At 49.9% G+C, this 24,834-nt stretch overlaps 1 protein-coding gene across 5 annotated transcripts in view; it reads right to left on the reverse strand.

Moving 5' to 3' along the window:
* The window catches only part of SEMA4A (semaphorin 4A), an 87,870-nt gene that overhangs the window by 54,676 nt on the left and 8,360 nt on the right, over window positions 1-24,834 (reverse strand). The window contains exon 2 of one of the 5 annotated variants that reach the window (XM_077325146.1): window positions 18,959-19,124. The exons of 1 other annotated variant lie outside the window; for it this stretch is intronic. The gene's annotated coding sequence lies outside the window, so the exon portion shown is untranslated. Of the gene's footprint in view, window positions 1-197; window positions 565-5,129; window positions 5,231-18,722; window positions 18,745-18,958; window positions 19,125-24,834 lie in introns of those variants that run through there. 3 more of the 5 variants (XM_077325177.1, XM_077325136.1, XM_077325157.1) reach the window with 3 other exon arrangements.

Below are 24,834 nucleotides of genomic sequence, written 5' to 3' on the forward strand. Positions count from 1 at the left end.
AACACATTTGCAGGATGCCGCTTCTCCGGAGGAGGGAAACCACAGCCCAGAGCCAACTTCCAAACAACTAAGGATTGGAAGGGCCAAAATCTGCCCCCTTTGCTCTCCAAAAGTGCCTCTCCTCCACACGCAGAAATTCAGCCCCAGCAGTTAGCAGCCCAGACATCCCACTCGACATGCCCCAGAGATTGCATTACCTTTCCAGAGGGATGCAGAGGCCAGCCTGAATTCACAGACATTGTGATTTTTGCTGCCGATGAGTCCAGAACTATGAACTTCTTCGCTCCTGGAACATGGGGGCAAGGGAGGCGTTGAGCGGCTGGTTGAAGTCTCCCTTACATCTATGCCAGCCCAATTCCCAGCTGCCTGGGGGGTTTCGACACACAGAAAACCTCTCAGCTGTCAGGCAACTCTTCTGCTCCAAAGCTCCTGTTTCTTTCTCTGCGGACAGCTTCAGCGCCAAAAAAACTCCTGCTCTAGTTACAACTTGGATGCAAGCAGAGGGTTCTCCTTGGAGGGCGGGGGGAAGAGAACAGTCAGTGCGGGTTGTCACTCGCCGTGCATCAGGAAACCAGAAAGTCAACCCTGTTCTTACTCCCTGGCAATACGACAGAGCAGCGAGTCCAAACACATCCGAAGCCTCTTCTCCCAGCAGGGCAGGGCCTGTCTGCTGGAGGCGGTGGCTTTTGTTTTACAAGCACAGAGTCTCATCCCCCGTTTGGCGCTGCATTTGGCGCTGCATGCTTCACGGCTCCCGCAGGCTGCAGAAGGTTAAAATTTGGGGGGGAGGCAGAGGCAAACCTGTACTTCTGTACTTTGTCAGCCTTGCCCTTCCAAAGTCCACAACCTGAGCACTTTTCTGAAGGGTGTAAAAGTTTCCTGGAGGCCAGGCACGAGGCCGGATTCGAGGTTTCATTCCTAGTTATATTTGTTTGGTTGACTTGCTGATTGACTGGTGTGTATGTTTTACAGGGGAGGCGGGACGGGGCACAGTAAAATGACGCACACGGTCGATTCTCACAAAACTGAAATAGAATCTTTGGCACTCTGGTCACATCGTGGGAAGACTCAGTGGAAAAGACAATAATGCTAAGAAAAGTTGATGGCAGGAGGAAGACCTGACATAAGAGGGTCTGACCGGAAGCCACATCCTTCAGTTGGCAAGATTTTTGCAACAATAAGATTTTTGTTAACAATAGGACATTTGGGCGGCCATTAACTTACAGGCCTTGTTGTGTCATCACATACACACATATAGAGGCAAAATCCAAGTGGGGATGGTCAGGCCCCACCAGCAGGAATAATAAACCCAAACTCATCCTGGCAGGCAGCCCGTCCGCTTTGTCACCTGGCCCAGCTCCTTTTGCCACAGCCAGAGTCATTCAGAAATTCAACAGGTAAAGCCGTTTCCTAAACACACCAATAAAATAGACCAAATTTCACTCACATACTTTGGGGAGTTGTAAAAGGAAAGGAAGAGGCAATTCTATGTACAAGAACTAGAATAATAGAAATTTTAATTTCTATTACAAGAATCTGGTTATTTTTCTTAAAAAATGCAGGACCCGTCTCAAAGCCAAGAAAATCTGATTTTGCTGTGCTGAATTATTGGGTCCCAGAAGTGGGGGAGATGACATAATAGCTTACTTCCCCCCCTCCACCTGATTAGTTACCTTAAAAACTCAATTTATCTCACAGATAAATTTTGACAAGATGACCAAGGTCAGATCCAGGAAGAGGGAGGGGGCATTAAGCAGAAGTGAAAATCCAGAACAAAAGCCTTATGCTTATACAACATGCTGCATGTTGTAGCAAGGCCCAATGAGGATTCTCAAAAGCTAGCCCAGTTACCCCCAAGGTGAGGCTATCCAGTGGGGCTTGTGGGGCTCAAATGTTTCTTCAGCCGGGTGGACAATCCCACTGGAATAGAAGGTGCTTCAGAAAAAGCCAGGTTTGCAGAAAGCGACATCTCCATGGTGTGCGGGATGCCGGATGGACAACCTCTCAATGGTTTGTCATGTGTCCTCTATGGCAGCCATGTTGAGGCAGCGCAAATTTCAAAATTCCAAAAGGGACCACAAACTCAATGGAATTAGAGACTCTTTGGCTAACACACTGGTAACAGTTATGCACTACCAAATACAAAAAGCCCACTCAACCGAGGTCCCTCCTGAGATTGCAGCTGAGCCCCCCGCCCCCTTTCAGCACCACTGGTATTTCTCAACCCCAAGTTGGCAGCCCTACTAAAAAGTCATGTCTCCATACATTGATAAGCCTCTCAGATGTCACAAGACTCTTGGGAAGTACAAAGAAGTCATTTCACAAGACTCCAAGAAGAAGATGATGGAGGAGGAGGAGTTCGTTAGTTTTTATGTCCCGCTTTTCACTACTTAAAGGAGTCTCCAAGTGGCTTCTAATCAGCTTCCCTTTATCTCCCCACAACAGACACCCTGTGAGGTAGGTGGGGCTGAGAGAGCTCTGAGAGAACTGTGATTGGTCCAAAGTCACCCGCTGGCTGCATGTTGAGGAGGAGGAATCAAACCCGGCTCTCCAAATTGCAATCTGCCGCTCTTTAACCTGTACACCACACTAGCTCTGGGGACTTCTCTCCTGCTTCAAGTGTAAAAACTATTTAACTTCAGAAGCAAACTAAACGCTCATTTGAATAATAACGTTGATGGAGCCTCCTTCCCCCTCCATCCGAGGTAGGATCACAGCTTTTGGAGAGTAAAAGAACATTTCTGAAGCAGGCCTGATACTAGTAGGAATAAACACAGGCCTCCAGTGCAGGGTGAGGGGAGATGTTTCGCCTTTCTCCTCCTTGCCGTACTCACTGCCTGGGGAAGACGTTACGCCTGCTTTTACAATGCACTCCAGTGTCCGAATTATTTCACTTTCTTCTATGGAACAAGGTCTGAGTCCAGTGGCACCTTTAAGACTGACATTTTGGTATAAGCTGTCATGTGCAGGCACCCAGAATTAATCTTCACTGCTCTTAAAGGTGCCCCTGGAGTCAAACTTTGTTCTGCCATATCATGCCACAGAATGGAATTGAACATTGCATTGTGCAGGGGGTTGGATTAGATGACCCTGGAGGCCCCCTTCCAACTATGACTCTATGATCCTCCAGGGTCATCTTGTTGAACCCCCTGCACAATGCAGGAACTCACAACTACCTGCCCTCCACAATCTGCCTAAGTTCATAAAATCAGTATTTCTAACAGGCCATCGAGCCTCTGCCTAAAAACTTCCAAAGAAGGAGAAGCCACCATCTCCCAAGGAAGCCTGTTCCGCTGAGGAACTGCTCTAATTGTCTAATTCAGTGGTCCCCAACCTTTTTCCGGCTGGGGACCGGCGGGGCAACTGCCCCGCCTGCGCAGCACGATGCACAGCCGAAATCACGCATGTGTGGCACTTTCGCAAATGCACGATTTCGGCCGCGCATGCACGATGCGGCCCTAATTCCCTCTCCCCCCCTCCCGCAGTAAGAAGCTTCCCGGGCCGCAAGCTTGCGGCCCGGGGAAGTTTTTTACTGCGGGGGGGGGGGGCGGGGAGAGGGAACCGCGGCCCGGCGCCATGGCCTTCGCGGCCCGGCGCCATGGCCTTCGCGGCCTGGCACCGGGCCGCGGACCGCAGGTTGGGGACCACTGGTCTAATTAACCCTAAGAACAAAAGAAGAGCCAAGATGCTCAGACAAGTAGGTCCTCTGGTCCAACACTCACTTTCACACAGTGGCCCGCTAGTTACTCTGGAGGGAAACCCTTCCCTAATGAATAATAAAAATTATAATTTACATAGATTTACTAGCCTCTAATATACTAGCCTCTTCTTCTCTAATATACAGTTCCAATATTCAAAGCACTTCATGCATATTATTATTCTTTACTATCATAACAAGGGTATTATGAGGAAGGAAAATATTCTTTCCAGTTTATAGACTAGGGGTGGATCCAGCCATCTGTCAAGAGAAGGTACTGACAGCTGTCAATCTTTCTCACATCCTCCTGTTCCTGCTGTCCTTTCTGACCCCGGAAACGTTTATTTCCAGAGCCAAAGGTCTCCTGCAGTTATTGAGTTACAGAGGGGGCAGAAAGGGGCAAAATCACCCCTTTGGCCTATTCCGTCCTTTCAGAGGGAGGGAAGGATTATTTTACCTTCGCACTACCACCTCTCGACCCACAGCAGCTGTTAGTCCGTGTGGGTCATCAGGGAGAATGCTTTCTCAGAGTCAAGAGGGGAATGGTGGAAAGATGAAGAAGAAGAAGAGTTGGTTCTTATATGCTGCTTTTCCCTACCTGAAGGAGGCTCAAAGCGGCTTACAGTTGCCTTCCCATTCCTCTCCCCACAACAGACACCCTGTGGGGTGGGTGAGGCTGAGAGAGCCCTGATATCACTGCCCGGTCAGAACAGTTGTGCAGTCTTTGTATCTGCAGATCGCTGGATCTATCCATAGGAATGGCTACTCTAAGACTACGCAAGGATTTCAGATGGGTAACCATTTTGGTCTGACGCAGCAGAACCAACTTTTATTCTACTTATCAGCTTTCATGTGCAAAGTGTTCACGAGTCAAATTTTAGGCATTTGGTCTCATTTGCCCCAACACAACACAACACAACCCCAACAGCCATTGTGGCCTCTTCCATCTTCCACTTCTCCTTCTAGGAAACCATTTTGGGAGAAGACAGACCGAAACTTCTCCACCCGGTGACAGCGGTGAGAACCCACATCTCTGCTGCGTTTTATGGAACTTGTTTATCAGGGCTGTGAACGATTGTTCCAAGTGCGATTTCGAGGGTGAAGGCACAAAAACTCTTTTACGGGTCTTTCTCTCCTGGGCTCTTTCTAGCCTCTGCCCGCCACCTTTTCCCTACCCAGGACCTCCTGTTTTTCCTGCCTCTCCTTCCACAAAGCCAACTCAGATCCACGACACATCAAAGTTGGCATTGCCTACTCAGAAAGGCGGCAGATTTCTGGAATCGCAAGCAGAGATCTTTCTCATCACCTACTACCTGGTCCTTTTAACTGGAGATGCCAGGGATTGAACCTGGGACCTTCTGCATGCCGTGTAGGGGCCCTACGGCTGAGACGCAGACCCTCCTCCCCTTTCCCCCTTCCTTTCCCTTCCTACCCTTTCCACAGGCTCCTGTTCCTTAGTCCACCGCCTGCTCTGCCCAACTCCGCAGCAATCCCAGCCCTGGTTTCTCTGTCCCTAAGCCCTGTTGGGGGTCTGTTGCTTAGCTTGTCTGTGACATCACCAACACAGTTCAGCCAATGGCAAGGACCGCAGAGGAGAAGGAGCGAAAGAACAATCAGCACTTTCAAAATGCAATCGAATATCCAGTCCCAGGATACCAAGTGGGTTTGGGATTTTTTTTTAAACCAGGATTTGTCCTATATCAACATAAAGTGCTGAATTTGGGGTGGGGAGGGGGATGTCTCTGCCAACATCCCACCTCTGACTGCCTCCCTCCAAGAGGCAGAATGCTCCTTCCCTATGCATTTTTCTGGAGGTACGAAAGCATACAAGCAATAGGGCTTCTACCTATTGCCCATGCAGGGCGCGATCTTACACTGTTTCAATAAACCTTGGGGGCCACAAAAGGAAGTGCTGGGTGTTTTCAGACCCTTGCCTCATTTTTCTTTCTCCAGTGGTTTCAGGAAATCCAATCAACCTTCCATCATCAAAATTAGGCCACTGCAACTGACACTGCTTCCGAAACTTCTGCAGGAAGATACTTCATAAGAGAAAGACGGACCAAAATATCTCAAGAAAATGCAAATTTTAAAAGCTGTGCAGCCCTTCTCAGAGGATTAGGAAAAGCAAGCTTAATGGTGACAGTTCCAGGTTGCAAAAGAAGAGACTGCCCAAATCCACACAGTCGAACGGGCCCCCTTGGACCGAGAGCAGTGTCAGCTTTTAGGAATGCAAATGTTCCCTGCTTTATTTTATGGTTCCTATTTTGTCCATTTCTGGGTTTTTTGCATTTTTGTTCATGGTTTTATAGCTCTGCCTGTGTCACGTGTGGGTTTTATACAAAATTCATATTGTCGTATTTATATAAAAGGCCTGCAATATCCAGGTGAATGCTGTGAAATGTATTTTTGCTCATGTGGAAACAACAGTGAAAAATGTGTACACTTTACGGGAAACGCTCTGTGCTAGACAACAGAAAGTAGTCTTGGGTTCGATTTGCATAAGAGAGAAGCAAAATGAAAGAGGGGATTTTTTTTCAGGCTAACACCACAATTGAGAAATCCAAAATCATCCTTCCCTGATGCATGGTCTAGGCCTGTCAAAATGCTGCCCTAATTTCTGGGGTAGAAATCTCTGATGCGTCTACACGGAGATTTCCCTCCACCTGGCCTTTCAGACAGAAGCAGGGTGCCTTTCCCCCCCTCCTGGTGCATTTACCTTGTGTCAATCTCTATTCATCCACTTTCCAGGCATTCCCTATCCTTTCTGAAACCTGGACCATTTCCACAGTACAGATTTCTCTGAATTCTCTCCACATGGAATTCTAACATGACAATCCAAAATTGCATCTGGTGTTCTCCATCAGTAGTTTTCTTCCATTTCAATCCAGGACTGAATATGCCGCATGTGCTTTGCTTTTCCTTCGAAATAGTGGGCAGTACCGCCTCCTGTCCCCTTAAAAAATGTTTTTTATATTTTAATAATGTGCACGCATGGTAATGCAGTCGCGCAATGACATAACTCAAAATGTCAGCCACACCATGTTGTACGTTCGCAATTCCTGCAGTGTAAACCGCCTTTTTATGATCTTGTGGATTTGTTTACTTTTGTCCACGTACCCAGAGCCTTGTGGCGTCCTCCACCCTCCTCTAAATTCCTTTTCTAAAATAGGTAAAGGTAAAGGTATCCCCTGTGCAAGCATCGAGTCATGTCTGACCCTTGGGGTGACGCCCTCCAGCGTTTTCATGGCAGACTCAATACGGGGTGGTTTGCCAGTGCCTTCCCCAGTCATTACCGTTTACCCCCCAGCAAGCTGGGTACTCATTTTACCGCCCTCGGAAGGATGGAAGGCTGAGTCAACCTTGAGCCGGCTGCTGGGATCGAACTCCCAGCCTCATGGGCAAAGCTGTCAAACGGCTGCCTTACCACTCTGCGCCACAAGAGGCTCTTTTCTAAAATAGCTGGTATTTATTACGGTCTAACGTGATTAATAACCCTCCACAGCACAACACAAACGGAAGCATATTAATAAATGCAGGCTCTGTGGTGTGTGTGGTTTTGCAAGCTGCCTTGCTAATCTGTGTGTGATTTCAACAACTGCCTCCCTCCATCTATGTACACCGAAAAATGTTGTGAATGTTTCTGCCCCTTAAAAACAATGGGGAGTTCTAGTGGGAGGGAGCATGGGGAAAGAACCAAACACCTGGTGGTGCCTTAAACCTTGGAAATGCATTCAGATGGGGTTATGCTATGAGAACTGGAGGGGGAGAAAGTTGCAGGAGGGGGGACACAGCAGTCCTGATTCTCACTGCCCAGAAGAACCACCGACACCAGTTCCCTCTTGAAGACCCAGTTTTCCTGTTCAAATCAACAGAGGAGAGTGAGCAGGCAGAACACAGAAGTATGGAGGGTCCCATTCTGGAGTGTGCCCTGCAAGCAGGTGCTCCTGTGTTGCTTCTCAACAGAGTTGTAACGCGATCATTTTCAAAAGTTAAAAAGGAATGACGGGCTATAGAGACAATGGCAGGGAGGAAGATCAAGAGGGAGGAAAGGCAAGCAGTAGGCAGGGTCAATAAGTATCAAGGACAGCGCTACTAGAGGCGGGAATGGAGGAGGACAGATTTGAATTCCAAAGTTTCTCACTGGGTAACTGTGAATTGCCTTCCATGGGGGGAAAGGGGAGGATTGCAGATTCATTAAAAATGGAAAGGGGACACAGCATTCAGAGGAGGAGAAGTGTTGGTTCTTATATGCCACTTTTCTTGCCTTCAATTTCCTCTCCCCACAACAGACACCCTGTGAGTTGGGTGAGGCTGAGAGAGCCCTGATGTCACTGCTCGGCCAGAACAGCTTTCTCGGTGCTATGGCAAGCCCAAGGTCACCCAGCTGGCTGCATGTGGGGGAGTGGGGAATCAAACCTGGTTCACCATATTAGAAGTCCGCGCTCCTAACCACTACACCACCGGAGCCAGAATTTTGTGCGGAATTTTCAAAAAGTTTTTTAATCTTTAAGACTGCGAAAACAGGGTTTTACTTCACTGTAGAAAAGATCCTGGCCTGATTATAACTATGCCTGAAGGAACTCAGTCCAAGCATTCTGGATGGGAATGTGTGCATTTTAGGTCCTGCCCCACCAACCCCATTACTTTCCATCTCCCCCGTCATGGCTGTCATTTCCTCTACTGGGCCTCTGCAAGGCTTCTTTGAGGGCTTAAAATAGAAAACAATTGCACAATTTTACAAGAAAAAATGTTAGAACGATGTCTTCCCATAATCTCCTTGCTTTCTCAAAGTTCCTGGCTTTCATTTAAAAAAGGAAGTTTCACTGCAGAATATTGCAGAGTGGCAGACGCTTGACATTGCCGGGCCGTTGCACAACAGCAGAGACTGGCTGTTTTTAAGGTTCTCCAGCAGAAGGGGAAATACAGCTGATGGAGGAAAGTGAGCTCAAAAGTCCCAGGCAGGTGTTCTGCTGCTGGTGCCAGTGCTCCTAGGTTCCCAGCAGTGATGACTGGGAAACAGTGACCCTGCACTGGAGGGATGCCGCTTCTATCCGGGGGCGGATGATGTGCACTGGAGTTCTTTAAGGTTCTGCACCCTCCCCAGGTTACTGGTCAACATTTCCGAATTGCGGCAGGTCCACGGTGACTCTAGCAAGTGTGGGTGTGCAAGTGTGAGTATGGAAATGGATGTGTGTGCAAAATGTCAGGGCACAGCTTCCCTTTCACCTCCAATACTGCCAGTCCAAACACAACTTTGCCACACAGCAGGCAAAGTGGTGATCCCTGAGCTGAGAACAGGGATGATAAAAGAATCCTTGCCCATCTTGCGAAACCGGGGAAAGGGCATAACCTGACTGTCGGGGAAGCTGAATCTTCTCTCCCTACTTAAATCCATGACATGCCTCCTCTCTACCCACATTTGCCAGTTACTTTTCTTCCAGCCAAGAGACCAGGAGAACCCAGGTTGATGGTAAAGTTCTTAGGCTGCGAGGTTTCCAGCTACAAATGGAGGATTCAGGTACCCTCCTTTGTACATGTTTTTTGCTCCTCTCCCTTCCCTGTGCTCCACGGAAACACAAAGGCCTCTTCCTCACTCCCCCCCTCCCCGACCTCTACTTTCACCCTTAGAGCCAGTTTGGTGTAGTGGTTAGGAGTGCGGACTTCTAATCTGGCAAGTCAGGTTCGATTCTGCGCTCCCCCACATGCAGCCAGCTGGGTGACCTTGGGCTCGCCACGGCATTGATAAAATTGTTCTGACCAGGCAGTGATATCAGCGCTCTCTCAGCCTCACCCACCTCACAGGGTGTCTGTTGTAGGGAGAGGAAAGGGAAGGCAACTGTAAGCCGCTTTGTGCCTCCTTTGGGTAGAGAAAAGCAGCATATAAGAACCAACTCCTCCTCCTGCCCCTCCTCCTCCTCCTCCTAAGAAAATCTTGCCAGGGGAAGGCAAGATTTGGCAGCCCTGAGCTGATCTCAAGCAATTGTACCCACCAAACATAGCTTTGCATCCTCTAATGCTGAATGAATAAGTGGCATTAATCCGAACTGTCAGACACAGCAAGACGGAGGGCTCGTGCACCAGTCCGGCTGGCAAGATGAGCCTGCTGTTGGCAGGGCTGTCAGGCTGTTTCCTGCCCTTCTGGAGACTGGCCCGCAATGCCAACAAACAGTCTCTGTGGCACCCTGAGGGCTGGGCGGAGGCAGACGGGTACCTCTCACCCGGGTTGAAGGGGAACAAGTCAGATGCAAAGATGTTTAAGCAACAGCTGGATCCATCAACAAGCGGCTGGTTTTGACAGAAGCAAACAAGAAGCCGTGGGAGGGGAGATCAGACAGATATGCAAATCATTGCCTGGCTGTATCGTTGCCCGCTCTTTCTTCTTATGCTCCTGCCAACTCAGCACAATTGCACCATCCACACTGAGTCTAGGGCCCACTCTCGGATAGCACAAAACGCCCCTAATCCGCCTCCGCTGGGTGCAAGGAAGACTGAGAGGCTGGTCTTGAGACCGAGCCAAATTAGGCAAGATGCTGGAGACCTGTGATCAGAATTCTTGTTTACTACTATCTCCTCTTAAACTATAGAGCCTCTTGTGGCATAGAGAGGTAAGGCAGCAGACATGCAGTCTGAAAGCTCTGCCCATGAGGCTGGGAGTTCAATCCCAACAGCCGGCTCAAGGTTGACTCAGCCTTCCATCCTTCCGAGGTCAGTAAAATGAGTACCCAGCTTGCAGGGGGGTAAACAGTAATGACTGGGGAAGGCACTGGCAAACCACCCCGTATTGAGTCTGCCATGAAAACGCTGGAGGGCGTCACCCCAAGTGTCAGACATGACTCAGTGCTTGTACAGGGGATACCTTTACCTTTTACCTCTTAAACTAGGGGATTAAGACTGTGGGTTTCGTGTTATGATTTGTAATGTCTCTAGTACTAAATAAGTGGGTTTTAGATCAAATCAGCCCTTACCTGGATGGCCCAGGCTAGCTAAGGTGACCAGATTGTCCAACATTTTGGAGGGTCATCTGGGGGCACCTGGCAAATTGTACTTATGTTGAAAGCAAAAAATATATTACAATACTATTTCTGTGTTCTATACGTTCTATGAAACTTTTTGTTGCTCCCTATAGACCAAATTTTAATCAAGAACCCCCCCCCCCGGTCAATAGTGCCCTGCTTTACCAATGTTAAAATCTGGTCACACCCAATCTTGTCATGTCTCAGAAGGTAAGGAGGGTCAGCCCTGGTGACTATTAGGATGGGAGACCACCCCTAAACTCCAGCAATGGCAACCTACCTCTGAACATCTCTTGCTTGGAAAACTCTACAGGGTCTCCATAAGTTGGCTGTGACTTGACAGCAAAAAAAGAAAAATTGGCTCTAACATTTCCTCCATGGGAATTTCCCTCCAGCTGGCCATCGTAGGAGCCACATGCTGGAGAAGATGGACCTCTGTAAAGGTGGCGATTGAGTCACAAAGGGTGGCAGCTAAACCAGAGGTAGTAGACTTCTGAATATCAGATAGTGGGTGCTCACAAAAGATCAGTGATATTGCCTTCAGGACCTCCTAGTGAAGTGGTTCTCAATGCCACGACCCTTTAATACAGCTCCTCATGTGGTGTTCACCCCCAACCATAAAATTACACAAGTGTTCTTTCACAGAAATTAAACCAAAACTGACCAATGGCTTGAAGATCCATTGTTCATTGTTGTATATAAATTGGTTTTTCCCCCCAGATTTTCTCAGTTCAGTTCTGTCTCTTGTCCCACCATGCCAATCTTGCTCTTTTCCGCTGCTCCAGACAGACCACTCTATCTTGATCTACCCCGCAAGGCTGTTGTGTGGATGCCCCTCTTGGCCAAGCTGCTCACCCTGCCACAACCCCTGTGAAAGGTTCGTTCGACCCCCAAAGGGGTCCCAACCCCCAGGTTGAGAACCACTGTCCTAGTGGGCTTCTTGGAAGCATCTGGCTATTCACTGCTCGAGACAAGATGATGCTGAGCTCAACAGATCTTTGGCCTGATCCAGACGGACTCTTTCTTGGCATTGGGATGTGCTCCATCCATCCATCTTATTAGGCTTAGGCCCTGACATGGGATATGCGCCAGAGGCATGCCGCATCCATCCACCCACTCAGAGATTAGAGTCCTCTGAGGGTCAGTGATGAAACCTGACCGATATGAATTTGCACAAGCAGCAATTTAAGACATCCCCAGAACTTCCCCTGGGAGCAAGAATTTATCAGGCACTTTTCGAACCTGAAGTCTGCAGGGTTTTTAGCATGTGGGTACATGAATCAGATAACTGCCCCATCAAGGCCAGTATTATCTAGTAAAACTGACCGTGGCATTCCAGGGTCTCCGGTGGAGGTCTCTCACATGACCTTATGCCTGCTCCTTTTCTAAGTGGAGATACTGGGGATTGAACCTGGGACCCTCTGCATGCCAAGCAGATGCTCTGCCACTGAGCCCTGGCCCCTCCCCAGCCTTTATTTCATTTATATTTATTTATGTCTTGCTATCCTGCCTTTCCGTTCCAAAGAACATGCAAGGCAGCCAACAGGACTGAAAGATCATAATAAGCTATTAATTAACAAAACAGAACCAGCTTTCAAGTTTGTTTGCTTTACAGGGAGACAGCAAGGGGGTGGGCCTGTCTTTTCCCTCCCTTCTACCAGAACGAGTAAAATCTGCGGGAAAGAGGCCTGCATGAAGGCAGCCAGGCTATTTTCGGTATGGCTTGAGAGCTTTTCAAGTAGCATCTCCTCACGTTCTAAAGACTCCCTTCCCACTTCTCCCTACCTAGTCCCTGAACTATAGCCGCCCTTCCTCTGTCCCCCTCAGACACTGCTAAGCTCCACCCCATCCCTCCATGCTCCGCCCCGATCTATAAAGCACCACCTCTTTGCTCTCAGAGTCCACTGTCTGCCTATCAGGGGCTCTCTCCCATCTTTCCCCACTGTTTCCCAACCCATAATGTCCTCAGGGAACCCCACCAGGGAAATTTAACATGAAACCCATTGGTGCATGTCATATTTGCTCAGCGTGGCAAACGGCAGCTTGTTGGGGCCTATTTCAAGCCAGGCAAACAGCATGAGGGGAGTCCCAGTCCAAATCAGCCCCTCCATGACTGAGAGCCAGCCAGGAACTCCCAAAGCAGGGGTAGTCGACCTGCGGTCCTCCAGATGTGCGTGGACTACAATTCCCATGAGCCTCTGCCAGCAAACGCTGGCAGGGGCTCATGGGAATTGTAGTCCACGCACATCTGGAGGACCGCAGGTTGACTACCCCTGTCCCAAAGCAACGATGCACGAGAAACAGACCTGTGAATGTCATATTGCATAGCTGGGCCCCAGAAACTGTCTCAGGAGGTGTCAGCCACAGGGACCAGTGCCAGGAAGTCAAGAATGTCCCAGATAAATAAAAACCAGTTTGGAGCACAAGCTAATTCTGTTATGCAAGATTGCCTTTGTTCAGGCTTAACGGGTGGCAACTCCTCCCTGCACCAAAATCAACATCTGTATCTCAGTTTGGGGTGCAATGTAAATTTTGCGGGTTTCGGCCTAACCTGCTATTATTTTGTCACAGGCCTCTGTTGGCCACCGATGTTTTCTCAGCTTCCCGCCCTTTACAGGCTGTTGATGTTGCTTAACAATTTTTGTGGGGTGATCCATAAGTTCATGCCAGGCTGATAAATCACAGGAATACAAAGGACTGGAAAAGAAAGTAAACAAGGAGAAGCAGAAGTGGGGGGGGAGGGGGGGCAAGCCAGACTCTGTAAATCTTAACTTTATCGCAAGGCATCTTATGCAACAGCACTCCCAGTGGATCCAGGCAGAGCTGTGTATCTAGAAAACCCAGCTTCGCGTCTCTCAAGCCTAACTCTTATATAAGTAAATAAGAAAACCCTCTCCCAGAATCAAATGCTGATCTAAGACAGACTTCCTCTTTCCCACAGTAGCCATCCGGGCAACCCTATGATGACCCATGAGCAGTACAGTGAAACAGCCACTTCCTCTGTCATTGGTTCCCCACCAGTCAATCTTCTGAGGTACACTGCCCCTGGACATGGGAGATCCCAGTTACCTGCCCTCTCTCTGACAACTCAGTACACGAGTTCATAATGTCCAAATGGGCTTGCCTCTTCCCTGACCCCAGAATTGGGTCTCCAGGGGTTACACCTCTACTTTCAAACTCCCTTCAACTTTCATGATGTGTGTGTGTGTGTATGTGTGTGTGTAAACTTCCATCTGCCCTCCTCTCTATGCTCACTCAAGGCCAACACAGGGATGAGGGAGGCGAGCCATGGGTCGATTTCTCCAAGAAAGCATTATAGCGGCTGTGTGTCGGGGGGGAGGGGGGAGATGTCCTCCAATCTTGATCGAAGGATTGTCTGGATGTTTAATTCCACCCCCATTTCATGTTCCTAACCTAAGCTGCCCTGCCAGAAGGGAACTAGCCTAGGAATCTATGTAAATTCCACCCTTGTGGGGCTAACAGATTCTTAACAGGGGGGATTTAGATCAGAGAAATATTCCTGGGGGGTTCGAGGTATTAAGTCGCCCCCCCCCAACCACCAGCGGGGTGGGGGGTAAAGTTGCCACCTCCAGGCCAAGAAATTCCTGGAGACTTGGGGGACAGAGCCTGGGGACAGGGGCTGCAGTGTCCACCCTCCAAAGCAGCCATCTTCTCCAGAGGAAATGATCTGTGTTGTCTGGGGCCGAGTTGTAATTCCAGGCGATCCCCAGGTGCCACCTGGAGGTTGGCATCCCTAGGGAAAAGCTGAAATCCCCTCCCACAACATATCACAATCTGGCTCCTTTCAAAACTGCTTTCACACACAACTTTCCAAAGGGAGTTCTGGGTCCTCTCAAGCCAAAGTAGTACTGGATTTTTTTTAAAAACCCACACTGTGCTCTTGTTGGGCCGAAGGCCAAATACGCCACGTCTTGGCAGGGGCCCAAGCCCACGTTGGCTCCCTGCTCTCCTCCGAGGAGGCCTCGTCAAGGATGTGAATGGCTGAGCATATTGTCTGGAGAAGGGGAGGCAGAATAAAGCGGGGTGGGGGTGGCGAAGCACACAGAAAGCTCCTTGTAGTAACCCGGCAAAAGTAGGTTAGGCCAGGCTGGACTTCACGGGCCACCGTGTACCGCTGGCCGAGAAACGAGGCCGCACAGGGTTTTAAAGTGCCCGGCATTGTTCTGGCCTGGACTGCGTCCACGAGAACGGAAAATGAAAGGGCCGATCTTTCTCTGGGCTGACTGAGATTATTGGTTCCAAGCTTTTGTTTGGATGCATTTTAAAGTTTTCTTTCTGTCGGGGGCTGGGAGGGGGGCATTCCTACAAGACCGGATTCAAAAGGGTACAGCAGAACAGCTGGTATATGGCAGCAGTTAAAAGCCAGAACTGGGACCTCGCCAATTCAAATCTCACCTCTGCCTGGGATTTCCCGCCCCCACCCCCCAATGGCTCCACCTCACTCTGGGGGAAATTGGCTTTGTTCCAGTGCCTCTGACAGCAGTTTGACATGTGAGGGAAAGTTTCACCCACTTAATTCCCTATTGTCGGGCTGTTTAGGACCTGAAATCCTTAAAAATAGTTGTGAGAATTCCCCATGCCCTAATCCGCCTTCTGGGGCTGGGGGAATAATTGTTTCCTACCTGATAGGGCTGTTGGAAGGGTAACAGACATTGCATATAAAGCACCTGGAGCCCAATATATTTTAAGTACTGGTACTAATTAGATCAGTGGCATGTCAAGGGTGGCCAGACTGTTTTCCTTCAAGGAAAAAAACCCTGTTGGTTTCCCATCCCCCTTCTCCCACACAGGAGAAAGGGAGCACTGAGCCTGCATAGACAGAAGCTTAGTTATTCGGAGAACTGATGCCTCGTCTTTCAATATAATATTTCCAAAGCAGTTCCCAGCAATGAAACACTAATTATCAATTAGAATGCAGGAATGAAATGCCAATAAAACAGCCTATCCACCAAACAGCCGGAGCAACAGTTAGCTTCTCGTTTATTAAAAACACAAGTGACTAAAAGCAGTTTCGCTGTATTCAGGCCTACCCTTAACTTTGATCCGGAAACTGCAACTGGTCCAGAACATGGCGCCCAGGGTCCTCACAGCAACACCATGGAGGTCCCACATCCAGCCCGTTCTCCAACAACTCTGTTAGAATATTACCTTCTCTGTTTATAGTTATTATTGCCGTCACCTTTCATTCATTATAATCACTGAGTTTGATGCAGTGTTCTTGTTTATGCTCTACTAGGGAGAAAGCCCACTGCAGCCCTAAATGCAGCAGGCGCTAGCAGGACGAAGGTGGGGGGGAAGCAGCTCTGGCGAGGAGCAGCTGATCTTCCCCTTGCCCACATCCCCCTTGCAAGGCGGAGGGGCCAGCGTGCGTCACTGTTGGGGCTGGCAGACCCGGGACCGGCTGCAACCATCGCCACCGCCACCTAATGTCCGACCTGTGAGGCAGCTCAGTGACATCCATGACCTCCTCCCCGCCAGTGCCGCCGAGGAGGCGGTGCTGCCAAGGAGGTGGCTGCGCCACACACTGCCAAGAGGAGGAGGCAGCGGTGCTGAGAGTGCGGCGCACCTGCCTTCTTGGCGGCACCGCTTCCTCTTCACCGGCGGTGCTGCTGGTGGCTCCTCCTAGCCACTGCTGCCAGCTGAGTCGAGCAGCAGGCGTGCCACAAGTGCATCAGCCACAGCAGGGAGGCTCGTGTGGGGCGATGGCGGCAGAGAGGCTCGCGGGCAGCTAGGGAGGGCGGTTCTTCCAAGGGCTGTCCCAATCAGAGTGCGGCCAGCTTTGCTTGCAGAGCGTGTCCGTCTGTGCGGAAAGCAAGGACAGAGACTCTCAGGGCCTTGGACATGCTCCACCCACAAGCCCTTTTCCCAATTATTATAGAAGAAGAAAAAGAAGAGTTGGTTCTTATATGCCGCTTTTCTCTACCTGAAGGAGGCTCAAGTGGCTTACAGTCGCTTTCCCCTTCCTCTCCACACAACACCCTGTGGGGTGGGTGAGGCTGAGAGAGCCCTGATATCACTGCTCGGTGAGAACAGCTTTATCAGTGCTGTGGCGAGCCCAAGGTCACCCAGCTGGCTGCATGTGGGGGAGCGCAGAATCGAACCTGGCATGCCAGATTAGAAGTCCGCACTCCTAACCACTACACCAAACTGGCTCTCATAGGACCACAATGGTTAGGATGTGACCCGCAGTATACAAATGTAATAAACAAATAAAACTCAACAGAGAAGGGAGGAGACAGGGGAAAGCACCAGAGATACATCGCCTGGGAAGGCATTCCCTAACCAGGTGGCCACCACACAAAAGGCTCCATCATCACATGCCTCGTTGATGGAGGAACCCAGAAAAGGACTCCCAAAGACAATCCTAATGAGTGGGCAAGTGGAGTTGGAAGCAGGAAGTCTAATTCCAAAGTCAGTAGAAACTGACCAGCCTCTAGGCAAAGGCCTGAGAAACCTCCTATTCCCTTGAGCGGCCTCCGCACAACCACAAGGCTCTAAGTGATTGCAGAAGGTAGCAGATTTGACGGCGGTTTAACGCCACCTTTCCCCTCCTCCCCACACTCCAGCATTGCCTGTCCACGTCGGCTGATCCACGAGCTGTGGTCTGCTTCTTCTTAACAGAGAATGTTCTTTTTCTGTGTGACTTTACTCTCCGTGTCATCAGAAGCCCCTCACCGGTGGACTGTGAGCAGCGATGGCCGCTCCAATATAGCTGGAAGGGGTCTCCCCAGGTATCCACGGCCATCTCTTCCGAAAGTGCCACTATAGGCACCCCAAGGCTCCCGGAGACCAGTCCATTAGCTGCTGCCTTAATTATGCTGAATGCACAGAGAGCTTTGTAGGACCTTAAGATCAGAGGGCTGGATGCTTACTGGGTGGGGCAGAAAAAAGGGCTGCGATCCGACATTTTGCAAAGCATGAGCTCCTCCCAGAGGATTCCAGGAGACGGCCAGCTCCAAAGCTGCATGCCGTATCGGTTGATACTGCCCTACAGAGGACTTCTCGTCCAAGACATCCCCTTCGGAAAAAATCCAAGAGCCAAGCCCAGCTAGTACCCCTCCCTCCCAGCGAAGCCTGTTTTGGATTCGGTCCCACTTGTGCTGGCACCTCCACCTCACTCCACCCCAGATCTGCTCCTCCACGGCTGGCACAGAACAGAGAGAGAAAAGCCACCACCGAAAAATGGGTGGCTCCACTTTTAACCACTGATGCAGCTCCCAGCTCACAACAGCCCCCCCCCCATGTGGTTCATTGGGGCAGCTGGGTGAGGCATGACCGTACCTCAGGTCCACGTAGAATCCTTGGTCTTCTACATCGCTGTCCCCTCCAACACCCGCCTGCCCGCTCAGCATGACGCGACCGGCTCCTGCTGTGAGGTCTATAGAACCGGAGCCTTTCAAGGGAGTCAGGGATGCTCCAGGGGCCCCGGCACAATCCTATATTTAATTTCCCAGCGCGGAGTAGCTCAAGCAGCGCCCGGCTTTTATTAAATTATGCCTGCTGCTCTCCTCCTCCTCCTCCATCCACCCCGCCCGCTCCAGCCACCTGAGCATGAAACCCACCGCCCGTTCCCCTGACAATCCACACCAAATATCGAACGAGGGAGGCTGGCTTCAGGGGAAATCTCCCAACGCCTTGTTTCACATACAGGTTCCCAGCTCAACCTAATGTGCAAGGGAACTCCCTCCCCCCCCCCCGCCCCAGCACAAGACGCACGTGCATTTAAATTACTCATCAGATCTTTCTAAATGAACCGGCACGGAGCGGGGGTTCGTTTGCAAATATTCGGCGAGGCTGAAAACCTCCCCAATCACACCTCCCCTTTGTATTTAATTGTCTGCAGGGTTTCCCACCCAGGAAACCCTTGGTGTTGGGGGGAGGGGGGGGAGTTGCCAGATGAAATGCCTCTCTGACTTCTTTTCACGCTTTCAACAGAAAATTACTATCGAGCCAGATGTGTACTCACACCTTTATATATCTATAAAAATTACCTGGTGGCTCGGCATGACCTAGATCTCGGCAGGATCAGATCGGCGGCACCACTGCAAGACCCTCCCCAGCTCTGGTCCAGCTCACCGGAGGTCGCCAGCTGACGGGTGTTACAAAACCGACCTGCTCTTCACAACCGAAAGGGGGAAAACCCCTCTGTCAAACACGTCCCCGGTGTCACAACAGCCCTCTGGTCCTTCTCAGGGAACATCCTGGCGTTGCCATAGTGACGGCTTACCTCCAGCAGCAGTCCAGGCTCCGGCGATCGGCTCACACGGCTCCGGCGTTAGCCATGCAGAAACGGCTTGCCACTGATTCCCAATTCCAGATGCGGGGGTCGGGCAGAGAGGCGACAGCGGCAGTGAAGGGCTTCCTTCCCCCACAAAGGACTCATCCCACGGCAGCTGGAGGAGGGGGAAGAGGCACACGTTAATGCTCCACACTTGCCGTCTCCTCCAAGCAGAATCCACTGGCCGCCAGATGTTTGCCAGCCAGGCAAAGAAGAGCCTCTCATAAAAGCAGTCCCGACCTCCGGCACGCCCGGAACAATACAAATAATCAGCTTCCAGCCGTTTCCTTTGAGCACGTTCCCCAGACAGGATGATAAGTGTGGAGCGAAGCGCGTTTCTCCTCAGCCACAAACGGGAGGAGGGTAAAGCCAGCTCGGAGCGTGAAACCAAACTGAAATTCGGCACAAAGGGGAAGGCGGTGGGGAATCCCCCCTCCTTGCCGTGGAGCAAACCCCTTGGGGGGTCCTGACACAAGATAATGAGCTTAATCAGGTGCCTGCGTTGTGGATCTTACAATTTCTGCCTTCCCTCTCAGACACCGATGGCATCTTACCAACGGATAAAATACAGCAGCCCCAAAACCCGATGGAGAAAATGACAATTTGTCATACACGTGCACATATCAACACCACACGATTCATGTGGTATCTGCACAGCACACTCACAACAAACCACAGTTTGTACAAGCCAGCTAACCAACCGGCTGCAATTCCTAATTTGAAACTCCCAATGTAGTGCTGACTAACAGGACCCCGGTTTGCCAAACCATTCCAATGTCACAACTGGTGGGAGTTCGACCTCTTACAAACTGGAATTTATTATAGACAGGGCACTAAAACGGAATGGGGAATAGGGGGGGGGGGAGACAATTCAAATACTGGGGCATTACAATGCAAAGAGAGGAGGAAGCTTTACCCTCTCTCGTAAGCTTTACTATCTATAACAGCAGGCTCGTTGTTATAATAACTTGCTAAGGGCTAAGTGGGTGGAGACTGGGCATGGCCCTGCCCACTCCCGCCCACCCAGCCAGCCAGGGGCTCTCTGCCGCCAAGTGTCCTGGGGGTGGGGGACTCCATTCCCGTTAGCCCGGGCCAAAGTGAGCCAGTGGGGGCAAAGCACCTCTGTTGGTCTCTTGCCTTGAAAACCGTACAGTCACTGTAAATCAGCTGTGACTTGACAGCACTTCCCATCAATGAACACCTTTACCTCTCTGAAGGGGCAAGGGTATCAGCTGGCAGGCTTGGATCAGCAGGGACCATCCACAGATGGGGAAGCTGTATACCTGCATACATGCCCTGTCCCCTATGAACACAAGGGAAAGGACAGGCAAATGATACACCTGCCTCTTTCAACCACAACTAATCTGAAGGCCTTGTTCTCACAGGCAGCTTCCATGACGGAATGTACCTTTGCACCAAAACTACATCTCCTTACGTAGAGAAATCTAGATGTCAATGCGCAGCCTTTTCCCTGACACACTAGCTTTTTACATGCAGGGGCTATTTTTTTTAAACAGCCAATTTCCACTGTATCAGCCTCACCTCCTGTCCGGTGTGGTGTAACTCAACCTTGGCAGACCACCTCAGTGAGAAATGAGCCTGGAGGCTGAATTTCCCTTGAAAGAATGTTGGAGACCAAATGTTCCAGAGCTGTCATGAAAAGTTCCATTATTTAACTGAAAATTCAGAGAGACAAAAAAGGGGACATTGTTATCCATGTTGTGTCCATATTTGCCTTGGGGGTGGCCACACTTGGAATGGTAGTCCATGGATATTCGGAGAGCCAAAGTTTGGCCACTCCAGCTAGACAAATATACCCACTAGGACCCTCCCCCATACCACCAAGACCTTATCCACACGCCATGTGAAAGCAAATTACACAGTCTGCATGATTCTGAAAGCCCCCTGTGGCTTTCCCAACTGCCACCCGGCAAACCACACGCATATGCTCATCTCACTGTCACTTCTGATCAAACAGGTCTCACGGGTTTCACTCACTGCAATACATGCACTAAGAGAGAAACACACCACTGAAAATTTTGGGCAGCCTTTGGAAGAGACCTAATGACTGATAACTAGACATCTTCTTTCATTAAGTGACTTCATTAAGTAAGATAACTCTTACTTTGGAGCTTTTACTGGCTGCTGTACGTATTTACATGTGTTAAGAAACGGTGTGTGCTAAAACCAGACCTTTGAAGAAGGCCCTGCAGGGGCCGAAACACGTCAGTCTACTGGTTCATGTAGTGCATAGCCTGTGGGCTAAAGTTTTTAAAAATTGTGCACAATAAAAGGAATATCATTTTTAACAATAATAGAGATATTCAATCTTTGAAGGTCCTATGTTATCCAGTGGGTTTTTATGGGCCCTGATCTGAGATGGTGCCACATCCATGGGGCTTCTGCACCACCATGAAAGCCCTATTGCGGAGACAGTGGATTGTCCCTCGTATTTACCTCTTTCCAGGAAGAAAAACACTATTACGCATCTCCGGCCTTTTATTGATTCCGTAACAATCTACGTACAGATGCAGAGACAGACAAATCATGGGGTTTCTCAGCTGTGGAACTATTATCACATTCTTAATCTTGCTGTTTCTTCAAGTTCTGGTCAGCACAAGCCTAACAGGAGAACACCCCCTTCCTCAGTTGGGTTCCTAGTGACACAGTACTGTCCTAAGCAGTTCCACTCTCGCAGGACAACTAATTTCAGTGGGTTTAGAAGGGTCCAGCCCTGCTTTGGGCAGCAATGGAAAACGGCCGCTCCCCTTCCCTTCCAGAGGCACCCGGCTCACAAGCTTCTTTCTTTGTCCGGCCGATTAGCTAATCATATGACTGATGACTGGGATTATGGGGAGGTGGGAGCCTCACTCAGGACGTGCCGGGCCACAGGGTCACACAGCAACCTTCTCCTTGTGGGTTTGAAGGGCTCTAGGCAGGAGTGTGACTCTTTCGGCCTGTTCTCTGGATGTGGACTGACCGTGAACGAAGCCTTGGAGAGAAGCTGATAAGGGTTCCGCACTGGTAGGAAACAGGAAGGAAGGAAGGAAGGAAGGAAGGAAGGAAGGAAGGAAGGAAGGAAGGAAGGAAGGAAGGAAGGAAGGAAGGAAGGAAGGAAGGAAGGAAGGAAGGAAGGAAGGAAGGAAGGAGGTTTCCTGCCCTCACCCCAGCTATACTCCATGATAGTTTAACTCCAGATAACTATCACCTAAATGTATGGACCAACTCCACAGAGAAGCTCCAGCATCAGGGACAACCCACCTGTTTTGCTTCTGACGTATAATCTGCTGTAACCAGTGTGTGTAGTGCTTAGACCAGGCTTTCTCAACCAGGGTTTCATGAAGCTCTGGGGTTTCTAGACAGCTCTGAAAGGGTTTCCCGAACAGGAGACAGTTTTTATGTATTTTTTTAAAACTGTTAAACATTTATCAGGTGATGTGATAATATCTTCCACCAGCCTTTTGATTGAGGTCGACCATTAAACATCGCTTCCAATTACCTGAGCCTCCCCCCTACAACCATCACTGCAGACTCGCCCACCCAATGGACCATCAGTAAGCGTTGATTTATTGTTCTCCCCAATGTTCTCTTGTTCATATTGTTATTGTTATTACTGTATTATTATAAACTGAGTTACTTGTATTGTTCTTGTTTGATGTAAACTACCCTGAGCCTTCGGGGAGGACCATGGATGGATGGATGGATGGATGGATGGATGGATGGATGGATGGATGGATGGATGGATGGATGGATGGATGGATGGATGGATGGATAATGGTCATGTTGACCCCCTGGAGGAGGTGGGAAGGGGCGCCAGGAGGGTGTGTCCACAGCTCTGCTTCCCAACCATATTCCGCACTATCGGGCCACTTCTGGGATTTCTCAAAGCCTGAAGAATGTTTCCAGGGTTTCTCAAAGGTAAAAACATTGAGAAAAACTGGCTTAGAGTGTCAGACTAGGATCTGGGAGACCCAGGTTCAAATACTTGCTTTGCCAAGGAAGACCACTGGGTGACTTTGTGCCAGACACATTCTCAGCCTACTTTACAGAATAAAACAGAGAAAGTGTTGTAAAACCCCTTGGGGTCCCCACTGGGCAGAAAAGTATGGAATAAGAATTAAAAATAGCCGAACGGCTGACATTCTTTAACAGATATTAGCTGGGGAACCTCAGGGTAGGTGGCCTCAAAAACAGTTGTGTGTGTGAAATTCTGGAATAAATGAAATATTGAAGGGAAGGTGCCACTGAGCATGTGCAGTGTGCTTTGTCCTCATCAAAGAATACACATGGGTGAGCAATGGCCAGAAGAACCGGGAGAGTTTGGGCAAGGCTTGCCACGTCCTTTTAGGCACCCATGCCAAGGCCCAAGGACTGGGGATCAAGAACTAGAGCATGGATTATTTATCGTATGGCTCCCCAGCATTTCCCCCATATCCTGCCTTAATGGACTCAGCCACAAGCTATTCCCGGCACTGCTGTGACAGCAGGAAACTGGCTGCTTCCATTGACCTGGGGGTGGTGTTTTCGCATGGTTACTGCACCTGAGAAAGGGGGAGGAGCCTGGATGCCTATTTAAACTGCATCTTTTCTCTCCACACATCTTCCTCGGTAGTGGCAGGAAGGCATGGCCGGCTGACATCACCTCTGGCTCACTTACAAGGCTCCTCGAAGCCTGAAAAATATTTCAGGTGTTCCTCCGTGGTCAAAAGGTTGAAAAAGGCTGAGCTAGAGGGTGGTGCCTGGTTGGCCAGGAGGTGGAGCCTACAGAAACAGGGCGGGGCCTTGTAGATTCTGAACACGATAACGGGCAGATCAGCTCTGCTGGGCTTGGCACCTCGAAGGAAAAGCAGCAGCTCTTGAAATAAGCCGAGAGCTGAGTAAGAAACAGCCTGGCCTTCTAAACCCAGGCCAGCCCCTCACTCTCATTTACCCTCCGGCCCTTGAAAAGGCTGCAAACTTCCCAAAATTCCAGGTCGTTCCCTGAGATCCAACTACCCTCGTTTTGGCAAGAACCTTCTGCAGGGGGTGCCGGTCCCCCCCTACGCCATTGTTCCCTTCTCGCTTGCAGAAATCTTGGCAGGGAGTTGAAAAGGGAAGGAAGGAGGGCAGAGGTAGGCCAGGGGGACCACAGTCAAATGGAAAAGAGGGGAAGTTGCTTGGCGGCAGCCCAGAAATGTAGCACAAGGGAGACCTCACACTAGTCGTCTAAGAGAGGAAACCAGCGATGTATGGGCGGGCTGGCGGTATAGCCAAGCCGGGAAAGCATCTATGTTCGTTTTTTGGACGGCCTTTGCTACGACTGAATCTTCATGTTCTGGTGAGGCAAACCTCTAACTATCAGCATTTTGGGGACAAACTGTCGCGCTCGGCTTCCCAGGGGCATCTGGGCAGATCTGGCAGTCTTCCTCTTGTGTTCTTCTGCAGCAACTTGAGATTTCTGTCCTACCAGAAATTTCCACGCTGAACGCAAAAAATGCACCTGGAGAGGTTGTCTTAATACACCTGAAATACTGCAACAGCTCCTCAATCATTCCTCCTTTGCTAGAAAAGCAGTTCTGGATGGTCAGTGTTTATTTAATTACTCACGAAATTCATACACTGTCCCTCCAGACAGCTTGCTACCACTATGATGGGATGTCTCCTGAGATTTATTATTTATTTATATATCCAGCCTTTCTCCCCAATGGAGACCCAAAGCAGCCTATTTCACCCACCATTCCTCTACTTTATCCTTATAACCCTGTGAGGTAGGTTGAGAGTGTGTGCCTGGCCCAAGGTCATCCAGCAAGTGATAGATGGGTGCCACAATGAATTCTGCATTGAGA

The sequence above is a fragment of the Paroedura picta genome, chromosome 1 (assembly GCF_049243985.1).
Source record: "Paroedura picta isolate Pp20150507F chromosome 1, Ppicta_v3.0, whole genome shotgun sequence".
In the NCBI taxonomy this organism is placed as follows: domain Eukaryota; kingdom Metazoa; phylum Chordata; class Lepidosauria; order Squamata; family Gekkonidae; genus Paroedura; species Paroedura picta.